At 43.2% G+C, this 13,393-nt stretch overlaps 1 long non-coding RNA gene across 1 annotated transcript; it reads left to right on the top strand.

Annotated features, from left to right (window-relative positions):
* Positions 1 to 5,398: 5,398 nt before the first annotated feature.
* On the top strand, positions 5,399 to 12,301 carry LOC104585297. Its single transcript, XR_002961068.1, has 3 exons — positions 5,399 to 6,104; positions 11,266 to 11,304; positions 12,001 to 12,301. It is a non-coding gene; the product is annotated as an uncharacterized LOC104585297 (long non-coding RNA).
* Positions 12,302 to 13,393: the final 1,092 nt, after the last annotated feature.

The following is a 13,393-nucleotide window of genomic DNA, read 5'->3' as shown; positions in this document are numbered from 1 at the left end:
ACTACAAGGCGTACACCCTGGAGCCACGGCTGGTTTTAGTTGCAATAGTGCGCAGTCGCAACTAAATATTTTCGTTGGTAGGCGTGGCAAGAAACACCGATGCTATATGGTAACGCAACCGAATTTAGGGTGTCGAAATACCACATGCTTTATTGCAACTAAGGGAGGCGTGACAATAGGGTATTTATGCAATGATCTTTGCGATGCATAAGTTGTATTGCGGAGTTGCTATAGATCTAATGGCAACAACCCATGCTAGTTGTGAAAAAGCATTATTGGGACGCCAGAGTATGGTAGCAATACAATAATTTGCAACGATATATTGGGTGTGGTGAAACCCTCTTGGGTGTTGCTATAGTCGTATAGGATATCACGACGAAATAAGAGGCATGGCTATAGTTCATAGGATATCACAATTAAACAAGAGTCATGGCTATAGTCGTATAGGATATCACAACTAAACAAGAGTCATGGCTATAGTCGTATAGGATATCACAACGAAATAAGACTCGTGGCTAGAGGTATAAAGAATATCGCGACGATCCATAAGAGGTAGCAACATGCCTACATAGTATGGCAACGACACATCGCACGTCGCAACTAGCCTAAAGGGTATTGCCACAGACCATGTGCCGTCGCAACAGGCCTACATGTTGTCACAACGTCATATGACACGTTGCTGTAGGCTGACTACCTATAACCACGAGGAACATGGCGTCGCTACAGTGAAGGGCTAACGCAACGTTCTAAGAGTCTGGCTATAGGCTCAAAGGATAGTGCAACAAAATTATAGTAGTGGCTACAGGCTCAAAGGCTAGGGCAACGAACTCCGGGATGTGAGGCAACAGGCCCAAAGGGCTACGACAATGAAATTATAGGAGTGGCTACAGGCGCAAAGGCTAGGGCAACAAACTGAGGGTTGCGAGGCAACAGGCCCCTAAGGGCTATGGCAACAAAATTATAGGAGTGGCTATAGGTTCAAACAAAAAATGATCACCGATAGGACATAAAAAAAATGTGACGTTGCTATAAGCTCTACATCGCAACGAAATATGGCACGACGTTGTACGATCTAGGACTGGTGCAACGGCATTGTTTTGGATGTTTAACTGGTAATTTAACTGCAATTATACGACCATAATAGAAATGATGCAAAAATATATATTCCACTGTTGAAATAAATCCAGCATTCACTCTTACAATCTCATGGACATAACGATCATATCCATAATAAATACATTGTATATATGAAGCTATGGAACCTAGCAATTACTGTCCACTCATCCAATCGAACAACATGGCAGCCTTCATGGGATCACCAATCTTGAGTGTTGTGATTGTGGAACATCTAGCCCCATTAGGCCTTCATTGTCCTGTTGAAGAGATACATGAACCAAAAAGAACATGTCTTGCAATTAAGCAGCAACAAAATTTAAAACTGAAGTGGCAATGCAAAGTTTGATTTGCATTAGAAAACACAGTTCTAGTTACCTGATCTTTGAACTTGCTTGCTGATCGTGTTTTAGCACGCTGTAACGCCAAATGCTGTGGAGTCATGTATGTTTGATGTGCCCCCTTAGCTGCTTCCTTAGAGAACGCCAGACCTTTAGCTTTGGAAGATTTAGTATTGCGATTTGTGGGTGGCGTATTTTCTTTTTGTGTCTTGGCAGTGATTGCTGGCTGCTTCTGGCATTTTAAAGTTGTTGGAACAATGTTAGCACTGTATATTGAAATGCATATATCCTTGATGCTTGGAAGCATTGTTATATGCCATTACCTGAGGGTGTGTTCCTGTTGTCTTTGCATCATTTATATCCTTAGTCTTTGTAGCTTCAAGTTGTGTTGCATCATAGGTATCTGTTGTCTTCATAGCTGCAGGGTCTCTTGTCTCAATGGTTGCAGGGGTACTCTACGCTTTAAAACAAGATGGCAGTTATTAAAAATCGTATGCTGATTTCAAAATTACATAGCCAGTGCAGATTGTTAGCTCTAACGAAATGCATAAATCCACGATTGTTGCAAACATTCTTCAATTTCATTACCTTCGGCAATGGTTCTTGTGTGTGTTGTTCTTTTTCATGAATGGTTGCAGCTTCATGTTCTGCATTGTTGGTTTCAGGGGCACTCTACATGTTTACAAAAAAGGGCAGGTGAGATAGCTTTCATATGGATAGGAGTGTATCACAACCATTTAAATATGTTCATTGCCATAATAAATCAAAGTTGATTACCTTCTGGACAAGTGTTGATAACCCGTGCTGAGCCAACAAAGCATGAACCTCTTGCCTCATTTCTTCTCTATGGATTTTTTTAGGTCTTCCTTCTCTGCTTCCCTTTCAGCAGCTTCCTTTGCAAGCTTTTCTTTTAATATTTCAACCTCACGGGCTTGTAGTTCCAGTCTTTCTTGAAGCAGTTGGTTTTTGGTTGGATAGGTCGACAAATATCCACGACCATGTAACTTGGTTGTTTTGGTTCCTGTTGTCTCCTTGTATGCAGACTGCAAAACAATGTCTTCCTCACCTGTTGTGAGCCTCATCGTTCTTGATTCTCCTTCCAGCAACTCTTCTAAATTTACCGCACCCAACTTTTCGCGTGCATTTAACTGAGGGAAAGAAACAAGTGCGTTTCATAATTTTGGTCATGTTGTGAAAGAATATTTGAATTTAAATGTGAAGCAATAATTTGAAGAATTTTGTACTCACTTAAATTCTTTCAGAAACGTCGTTTGACCATTTTCCTTTCTTGCTGTGAGTGATTTGCCAAAGTCCCACGGGACGTGGCTCGACACCATTTTCATCTCTCCACGAAGGCAATATTGAACGTCAGTACATATCACTGTTGGTTGAATCTGAAGTTTTAAAAAATGCAACTAATATTTACTTGTTCCCAGCTGCACTGAGAGAAAAGTTTTGAACCCATCACATGTTGGGTCTTCATCTGTTTACGATTAGTGGAGTTTTGGCTGCTAACCCTCTGCAACAAATGAACAATTACTGTTAAGCAACAAAAACCGCACGACCGCTTGAGTTCTTAATTTTAGATGATCCATGGATGGGAAAATCGAAAACCTAATGATCGAGCAGACGAATAAATTGAAACGTCACGATCAATCGATTTGAAAACAAAAAGAACAACAATCCAGATAGAGAATCAATTTGGGATAAACTATGGAAAGTGTTTTTATGGCAGATACAAACCTTATGCCTCCTGGGATCATCGGTTCTTCCTCAAATTCGACCTCATGGGTTTGGGCCGTCCCAGCTCGTCGGGTTGTGTCGGCATCGGTGTTTCTGGAATTGGGGATAGACGCCATGGATCGAAGCCTTGGTAGCAGAAGCAAGCAGGGCAGAGAGGAGGAACCGAACGCGACGGAGACTTGCCTTCTCGATCGTAATTATCTCGTCTCCTACGGCGCTTGTTTAGCAGGGAAAGTGTTGGGGCGGGGGAGATAATTCGGGGTGGTTATGGATCTTTTATATGGAAAAACCGGCGGCAAGTCGTGGGCCTGAAAATTTTCTTGGGCAAGACAAAATTGAGGGAGTATACCAGAGGGAGTACTAAAAATTAGGAACAGAGAGAGTACTGAAAATTAGGAACAGAGGGAGTACTGAAAACTACACGGGAGTATTGAAATTGGGGGAGCAAATCATCCAGAGAGCAAAACGAACCGAACGAGTGAAATAGAAGGAGCAAACTCACCGGTCAACCGGTAGGACCTCACCGTCGACGAAGCAAAAGGATAGAACCACCCACCTCGCCTCTGCCGTCTCCGCCACAGCCGAGCCACCGGTAAGACCCAAAAAATCAGCGAGCTACCGAGCCATAGAAACATGGTCGGCGAGGGGTAGAAACGTCAGGAAATCACCAGAGGCGGCGCGAAAGAGCTCCGCTCCCCTGCCCATGGCGCCCTCCCCACGGCTCCGCTCCCCTGCTCACGGGGCCCTCCACCGGCTCCGCTCCCCTGCCCAGTTCCGGCCAGCCCTTCTGCCCGTCGAACCCTGCCAGCTCAGGCCGGCCTCCTGCCCGTGGTTTGTGCTGATGGTGGGGATTGATAGGAACGGGGAAGAGATAGCACTGGGCTGCGTCATGAATAGAAAGGGAGAAGAAGAAAGAAAATATAAAAAGAAAAGACAACTCTCATTGACAAGTAGGTCTCACATGTCATAAACGAAATAGGGGGTGTGGAATAGGGGGTACCGCTGAAGATGTTGGTAAATTTTAGGACCCTAAAATTTGAGGGGAGCCCCTAAAGGCTGTTTAGGGACCCTGTTTTGAAATTTGACACGAGCCAAGAGAAAAAAGGGAACGAGCTGACGCCGCGCTTCTTCAGGCCGTCGGAGTCGTCGCCGGCGGCAGCGAAGGGAGCGGCGCGGGGCGGGAGGAGGAGGCGGTCCTCGAGGTCGTGGTCCATGGCGGCTGGGGATCTTTGGTGGGGGCGGGGTGTCAGTGGCGTGGTGGGGGAGTCTGGGTAGCGTAGTGAAGGAGCTGAGGTGGTGTGTGTGCGGAGGGGAAGGGATGCCGAACGGCCGCCATGGACCCGGTTTTTTTTTTTTGACAGCAAATGCTACCCGACTTTATATAACAAGGAAAACAAACACATACAAATACGCCAAAGAAAGGAAACAGAAGGAACTGCAACCTGCACCAAGAAACAGAGAAGCCCAAAAGAAACTAATCCATCGGCACGGATCATACTAATCGTCGTACGAGTATGCGATATATTTGCAAGTGTAATAAACACCTAAAGTCTGTTGGAAAATTTAAATTTGTAGAGCCGGTCGCAATCAAATCTTCGTCTCCTAATCGCTGAATCAACACCTTAGTCTTACTGTCATGGTCAAGCCCGGTATCGTTGAGTAACTATTGCTAAGGGGATTTTTGTATGAGTGGAAAATTTACAAGATTGCCGTTTTATTTTGATGGTTTAGACTTCTGATTAGTTTACGCATGAATGAGTTATATTCCATATAGGAAAATCTTCGTTGCTATAGGCTCTATATTTATCTCAAACCATATAGGAACTTTTACTAAAGATTCATTTTACTATATTCTATACATTCTATAGGAAAAATTACATCCACTCCAACCTCTTGGAAGAAATCCTATTTGGTCCAATCAAACAAAGATACATGTAATATTTCAACAACTAATATGTATCGGAGAGAGTAGCGTAAACCCACATCACAATTTGTCCAAAAAATGACTACATCCATACGGGTGAAATAAATCAATCGAACAATTGATCCTGGTGTTCTCCGATTCTCACTCCGATCGTTTTTTACCTGTGCTTTGCGATTGTGTTTCACTTGTGCGTGGGCCCTCCAGACGTGGGCCCCACAAGGCAGTGACCCAAAATCATAAGGCACCCACGTGAACCCTCCATCTTATCCCACGGTTTTTTTTCCTGACCACGTTGTTTCTCTCTCACAGAATCGATCCCCAATCTCGTAGAATCCCCAGTCTCGCACAAAATGCCGCCGCTCGTTTCCCTCACGCCGATGAGTTCTCCCTCACCGGCCGCCGCCCCTTCCCCAAACTCCTACTCGCTGGATCGGCCGCGTCGCCACAGAGCTAGGCACCCCAACCAGCAGGGCCACCACGGCCTCCCCTCCTCTACTCCCACTGCTCTCCTTGCCTCCCGTCTCCCCGAGCTGCGCGGGCGCCGATCGCTTCCCCCCTGCCGAATCCGGCCATCGCGCCGCCGGGTCGCCTCTCCTTCCCGTCCTCTCCACCCTCCGTCCCTCCAAACTCAGATCCGGACCTCAAACACATACCCGAAGGCCGGCGACGGCAGAAGCCATGGTTAACTCCTCCCCGAATCGTCTCTCCTCTCCCAATTTCGCGTTGGAGTTCCTGAAGCTTGATTGTATTGGAGTTTCTCGCTGCACCGCCATCCCCAATCTCGGCCTCTCTCCTCTCCGATCTCGTATGCGCCCACCTCCCTTTCTCATTCGAGGCCGAAGATCCCTGCCCTTCGCCCCCCTCCCTTTCTCATTCGAGGACGACGCTGCAGCCTCAGAGGCCCCGGCTGCTTCCCCGCGTCACCGCTACCCAAGGCGAGGAGACGCCGCCCCATTCGCCTACCCTCACACCCGTGAGGACAGGTATTTTTCATTTACCCTCTTTCTTTTGACAGATCTCTGGAGCTCAATTTACTTGTCCCTCTTGGTTTTCTGATGGAGCTAAAAGATTGCCAGAATTCTTGATCCTAATCCTTCTACTGTAAGTTTTTCTTACATGGCCGCAAACTATCCCTCAACTAAAAGATCCATGGTTCAAAAAAGGCTACAAGCCACCTGTTTTTTACGAGAAATACCAAACTAGCTTTGATGATGTTGATGCTTTTGGAGATTCAGAGGTGTGTTATCACTGGAAAGACCATTAGCCTTTTATGGTTGAAATAAGATTACTAAACAGATGGTCACTATTTTTTTGCCAGGAAAAACATGTGAAAGAGGAAATGGAAGTCCTGTTTTTTGGTGTTGACCAAAAATATAGGTTACCTTGTTCTGATATACAGGAGTGGGAATCTGGTTTTCTCAGTGTTTTTGCAGAAAAAAAAGAGATCTGTTTTTGCAATATATAGGTTACCAGGTTCTAATATATAGGTTACCTAGTTCTAATATATAGGTTGCCTAGTCTTGTCCATTTCTGAAATTGTCAACTTAAAAACCTTGATAGAAATGCAGAACAGTATAAGGTGTACACAAAAAATATATGAAAAGCTTAGATCTAAACAAGCCTTTTTTCTTAACCGGCCCTTTTTGCTAGTTGATTGGGCTCTTGCCTCGTCAAAATGCAGAACAGTCAATGGTGTACAAAAAAAATATATGAAAGGTTTATATGATTAACTAAAAGTAAAGATATCCTTAAAGACTTCAAACTGTCAACTCGAAACTCAAAAGAAATGCCAACCAATCTAAGATTTACACAAAAAAATCTTGGTCATCTTCGTCTTGGATATCGACTGGAGCGACAACTCCATCATCAATGTAGGTGTCGTCAGGATCAAGGTCTTCGTCTGCTATGTCCTCATCACCAGGTTCAGGCATGGGTGAAGCACGCGCATTCTCAATAACTGAAGCATCACCACTGACCCCTTCCACGTCGGTCCTACGCCAAACTGTCAACTCATCTTGATTATGTTGAACATTCATATGTTCCACTCCTACTACGAGTGAGTCAGCATCGGTATCAGCAACAATATTAGAATTGTCTTCTCCTTCAGGCATTGCAAACAGGTTCCTAGGTTTCAGTCTAAGGACGCTGCACCAATTAGCTCTCTTAGCGGTTTTCACATAACACACCTGCTCTGCCTGTGTGGCCAGGATGTATGGCTCGTCTACATATCGATGCAAAGTGGTATCAATATCGATGATCCCATATTGATCTTTATTGAACCCTCTTGATTTCGTCCTATTTGCTCCAGGAACATCAAACCACTCGCACTCGAACAATACGACTTCCTTCTCGTCAGGAAATTCAAGGGTAATGATTCTTTTAAGAACTCCGTACCACTCCATGCCATCACCCATGACAACAACACCACTGTTCTGAGTGACTAGGGATTTCTCTAGATCAATGGTCCGAAAGAGAAAGCCATTAATGACACACCTATTGGACACACGAACTCGATGATCTGGACCACGAGATAGATTATATAGATTTTCATCGACTTCTCCCTGTTCATGCAATATCCTAATCTGCAGTTACATGTGAAATATATTAGTAATATACATAAAAAATTGACAAGGTACAAATGATCTGAGATATATCGCTCACTTTACGTTCAAACCAAGACACAAATTGTTTCTCGTGCCTTTCTTCAACTTTGTGCGTGCTGGTTTTCCTCAAATCAGCCATATGCTGTCTGAAAATTTGTTAATAATCTCCTCAGTTAAATGTATAGTCAGCACATAAATACTAGAAATTTCTAATAATAAAAATTTCACATGAAACTTACTCTATCCAATCGTTGGTCTCTTCACTGTTTGAAAGTATGTAGTACCTCATCTTCTGCAAGACAGAATCAGGTACAGTCTCGAGACTTACTATGGCACGATCGAAGTCCAATTTCCCAAATACACTTAGCCCAGAAGGTGGTTCATCAGTGCTCTATACATGACGATCTGCCCTGTTCTCCTTTGTAGAAATGTCATCAAAGAACCGAGAACAGAATGTAGTGCACTCCTCCGAGATATACCCCTTTGCTATTGAACCTTCTGGCAGCGCTTTGTTCCTCACATAGCCTTTCAGGGTACGTAGATACCTTTCTACTGGATACATCCATCTATAGCAAACCGGGCCTCCAAGTTTAGCCTCTTCAGCTACATGAACTGGTAAATGCACCATAATATCAAAAAACGCTGGTGGGAATATCATCTCTAAGCGACAAAGGGTCTCTGAAATCAAACTGCTAAGTTTTTCGAGTTCAGCCACCTCCAGCTCCTTCGAACATATTGAGTTAAAGAAGCTGCTGAGCTGGATCAATGGGATCGCTGTAACTTCAGGCAATATATGGCGTACCACCAAGGGTATAAGTTTTTGTACATAACATGGTAGTCATGACTTTTAACTCCAACAAGCTTGCAACCGGCGACGTCAACACATCGCCTGATATTTGAGGCATAACCATCTGGCATCTTCACCTCTCGTAAAAATTTGCACATGATTTGCTTCTTTTCTTTCTCTAAGTAGTACAACCCTGGCGGCAAAGTGTATTTACCTTTGGCGATCTCTGGATGCATATCCGTCCTTATACCCATATGTTGCAGATCAAGTCGAGCCTTCTCACCGTCCTTAGATTTACCATCTATACCAAGCAATGTCCCCATCAAGCTCTCACATATGTTCTTCTCAACATGAATCACATCTAAATTATGGCGTATAAGCAATGATTTCCAATAAGGAAGCTCAAAAAAAATACTCTTCTTCCTCCAGTTGTGCCACCTATTATCTTCATCACGCTGCTTCCTCTTACTTGAACCAATTCCGAAAGTTACTTGCTCAAAACTAGTGTACTGCTGCAATACCTCCTCACCACTGAGCGGCACCGGACGCTCCCTGGTTTCATACCTGTTATTGAAGTTGTCCTTGTTTCTTCGCCACCTGTGGTCCAAGGGCAAAAAAGGGCAATGCCCCATGTAGCAATGCTTCGAACCAAATTTTAACCAAAGGTGATCAGTATACTGGTGACAATAAGGACAAGCAAACTTTCCTTTCGTGCTCCAACCAGATAACATTGCATATGCAGGGAAATCGTTTATTGTCCAAAGCAGTAGCGCACGTAGAGTAAAATTCTTCTTCACCTTCGCATCCCATGCTTCAACTCCTTTTTCCCATAGCAATTTAAGCTCATCGATAGAGGCTGCAAATACACATCAATGTTCATTCCTGGAGATTTAGGCCCAGGTATCAGCATGGACATCATCCAGTAAGATTGTTTCAAGCACAACCAAGGAGGCAGGTTATAAGGAATTAGGATCACCGGCCATGTAGTGTAAGTCACATTGAGCATCCCAAAAGGATTGAAGCCATCTGATGCAAGTCCCAACCTAACATTACGTGGATCCAATGCAAATTCTTTATACTGCTCGTCAACGTGCTTCCATGCCAGTGAGTCGGCTGGGTGCCGCATTTTCCCATCCTGCACTAATTTTTCCTTGTGCCAACGCATATGCAATGATGTGATCTCATTCATATATAATCTTCGCAGACGAGGAACAAGTGGAAAATACCTAAGTATTTTACGAGGAAGCGGCTTCTTTGCTCCATCGAGATCTCTCGTTTTCCACCTACTCTCCCCACATGTTGGACACTCGTCCATATCTTTGTAGGCTCCATGAAATAACACACAGTCATTCACACAAGCATGAATCTTTTCGTAGTCCAGACCAAGATCTGGAACTACTTTTCGAACTTTATCCAAGCTATCTGGAACACAATGTCCTTCTGGGAGCAAAAGACTGAACAAGTGAAGTATCTGCTCCATGCCTTGGTTGCTAATACCGAACATGCACTTAATCTGAAATAGCCTGACAATGAAAGATACTTTGGTAGCCTCCTTGCAACCTGGGTACAATTCTTTCTTCGCTTCTTGCATTAAGTTGAAGAATTTCTTTGCAGATTCATTTGGCTCCTCCTTATCACCACTTCCTGTTATTTTTCCATCTATAGCACCACTGATTAGTGATGTAAGAAGATCTTTGGTAGAGCCTGAATCGTCTCGTGCTTCGGCTTCATTGAAGTCACAATCATCATCCATAGGTTCAGCAATGCGACATTTCTGTTTAATAAAATCCTTATCAAACCCTTTTGTCAGCAAGTGCTGTTCAACCTCTGTTTTTGTTATGTACAGTAGGCAACGACACCTATGACATGGACATGCCGCAGTCTGGCCTGGATAGTTCCCTTGAAATTCTTTCTCAATGAATTGCTGGAAACTGGCTTGCCACGCTTCATCTGTATGTGGCAATAGCATCCAACTCCTATCAGCATCGTGTGACATCTTAATTTACAGTTCCTGCAGCGATGGAAAAAGAGCGACCAACTGATTTAACACATGCCAAACAAATGTTTCCATCTTCTCAAATTAATGAATGTGAATATGTAAATTAACCATATATATATTGACAAACTTATTTGGGTTGAAACTCATAGTGCTGGTAAAGAAAAATGGACAGAGTTTCTGTTAATTCACTCTCTCAACAGCCAGCTTTACGGGTGATACTATCTGAACAACCTGCTTTACCATTGAGAGAAATGTATCAGTCCAGCAAATTCATAGACCTGGTCAGTTTCTTGTCTTAGTACTAGCTTTTCTTTTCCCGTGAATTATAACTCATTTCTGTAGAGAGTTATGTTTCTTACCCTGATCTGTTCAATTTAGAAGCAAAAAAACTGTTTGAATATGTAGTGCCATTTAATTCAAATTCTACCCGTCCTAATTTGTGGCATATAATTTATTTTTATGTAATCTGTTTAATTTTGCACTAGCGTTAAGTTCAAATTGCGCCCATATTTTATTGATTGCAAGTTTTATGAAACTGCGGCTTGTATATTCATTTATACAGTCTGTTTCGAAGCTGTTTATATTGCCATCTCATAGATCATGGAAGCTTTTTTACTGCTAATGATACATGCATGTTTCTGCTTGAGCAGTACACTTTCATACCTTCTATAACTTAATTTCTATATGTAACCAATGATGTTTCTTTTTGCTGAATGCCCACCAAGCCTAAAATGTGTCTTGTGTAACAAATGCAGGGGAGTGATGTAGTGTTTCTTTGAGCTGAGATTTAAGAGGTAACTTGGTCAGGCTCATCTGGCATCGATTTCTCTGTTTTTACCTCCATAGCCCAACATCAGCATGGCAACATGCCTTCAGAAAAATGAATCCTTCCAAGATCACCTCCTAGTAGTAGTCTCTTTTTCTATCAGTCATGTGGTACTTAGTTTTATTCTGTTTTGTGACATATGTGGTGGACCAGAATTGAGGGTCTTTGTTATGATAACATGCACATAATTATGCTGCCGGGGATCCGTTATTACAAATTTTGAAGTTATATTTTCTTGGGGCTACACGTGGGGGTATGTGTTGCTTATTTTGTAGTAATAGGCTGGAGGGAGGACTTGCAGGAAGTGTCTTTTGTATTTGGCCATTAGATTATAAATCTATGGATCAGGAATCTGCCTGTTTTCAGTAACAAAACCAGGCGCCTGGTTTTTACACTGAAAACAGGCACCTGTTTTCAAACACAAAAACAGGCGCCTGTCAACTAGACAGACCCCTTTTTTATCTGAACTTTGTGTTTTCCAAACATGGCGAAATGCTATTGGATGTAAAATTGGTTGCTGAGATTTACCTGGCTACAATAGGAATTGAATTAGACAAAATTGTAGCAGTAGTTTTAAGTTGCCACTTACTTTCAGTAAGGGAGATGTGAATATATTTGGAGCATCCAGTTTTGACCAAGATGTTCTTTTTGGGGGCGGTTTCAGATGCTAATTCAAAGTTAAGCTGGCTACATCTAGTCCGGTGGGTACCTGTGAAGCCCTTCTAGTGATTCATGAAGCCCCTTCCATTACTCCTTCGTGAGCTGGGTTCAAAGCTAACTGCTAGTTGAGGCAATTAATTAAAGGTGCTAACAGCTAGTGAAGTCCTGTACATTTTCATAGGATTTGAGTGGTCCGGGCATTCTATTTAGTTCCTGTTCCTATGAATTGTAAACCGAAGAGGGCTGTAATCATATATTCAAGAACATATATGGATAATCGATCTCATACCTGGGCTTGCGATTCCTGCGGGAGGCGTCGTCGCACGTATCGTACGTGCGTCTGCTTTTGTTCTCCTCTCGATTTTTTGTGTTGCTGTTTAATTACAAGCAAGTTTGTCCAATATATATAGATGCAGTACCATGAGCAATCCTAATAGATGTTGGACACAAATTGCATCACAAATTCTAGTCTGCATCTAGGTATACTCACATGAGCAATCCTAATAGGTGTTGGACACAAATTCTAGTCTGCATCTAGGTATACTCACATGAGCAATCCTAATAGGTGTTGGACACACATTGTATAGTCAGGGTTAGACAAGAAGGCTGTGTGCGTGCCTTGTACGTGCTGTTCTTTAAAAATGAACCGGAGAAAACCGGGTGAATCGGGCGGTTTTACTGAAAACCGGTGAACCGGACAGTTTAGGCCAAACCGGCCGGTTCAGCTGCTGTTCTGGAAAAATGAAGACCCACAACTAAATAATTCACCAGAAGCACAGATTGAACTCATGACCTAACTCTTCCCCACAAGGATGCACCTGCTAGCCACCTGAGCTATCAATTCTTGCTTGCTATTGAGCGGAAAGCAATTGTTTTATCCTGTTTACATCGTTGGGCATGTTCTTGAACATTTGTTTCAACTGGGCTGTGCGTCAGTTGGGCTGGGCCAGTTGCGGGCTTCCGGCAAACACGAACAGGATGACCTTCATAAATATGTGCCTTCGCAGATTAAATTAATGTCATGTTCACAAATGTGCAACTAATTCATAATTCCGCCGGCACACTGCGCCTGTCTCCGTTATCTCCCCGCTGTTTCTCCACTTGGTGGACACCAGGACTCGATTCGGTCCCATATAAAAAAAAGGGTTGGGAATTTTTCTTTTTTTTGCCTTACCAAATAGCGGCCGCTTACATGTGTTGCAATAGAACTTCGATTGTTGCGACCCAGTAAGAGCATGGTTGCTATATCGAAAACTCTCTTGCATCCATTAAGGGTTGCATTGCTATAAAAAATATGTTTCTGCAACGACTACGTCATGTTGCCATTTCCAATGGCACGTTTGCATCGATTCTGATTTTGGTTGCTATATCGAAAACTCTCTTGCATCCATTAAGGG

Source organism: Brachypodium distachyon, chromosome 5, assembly GCF_000005505.3.
Source record: "Brachypodium distachyon strain Bd21 chromosome 5, Brachypodium_distachyon_v3.0, whole genome shotgun sequence".
NCBI lineage: Eukaryota > Viridiplantae > Streptophyta > Magnoliopsida > Poales > Poaceae > Brachypodium > Brachypodium distachyon.
Note: the sequence above shows the minus strand (reverse complement) of the source record. Positions and strands in the feature narration are given on the sequence as shown.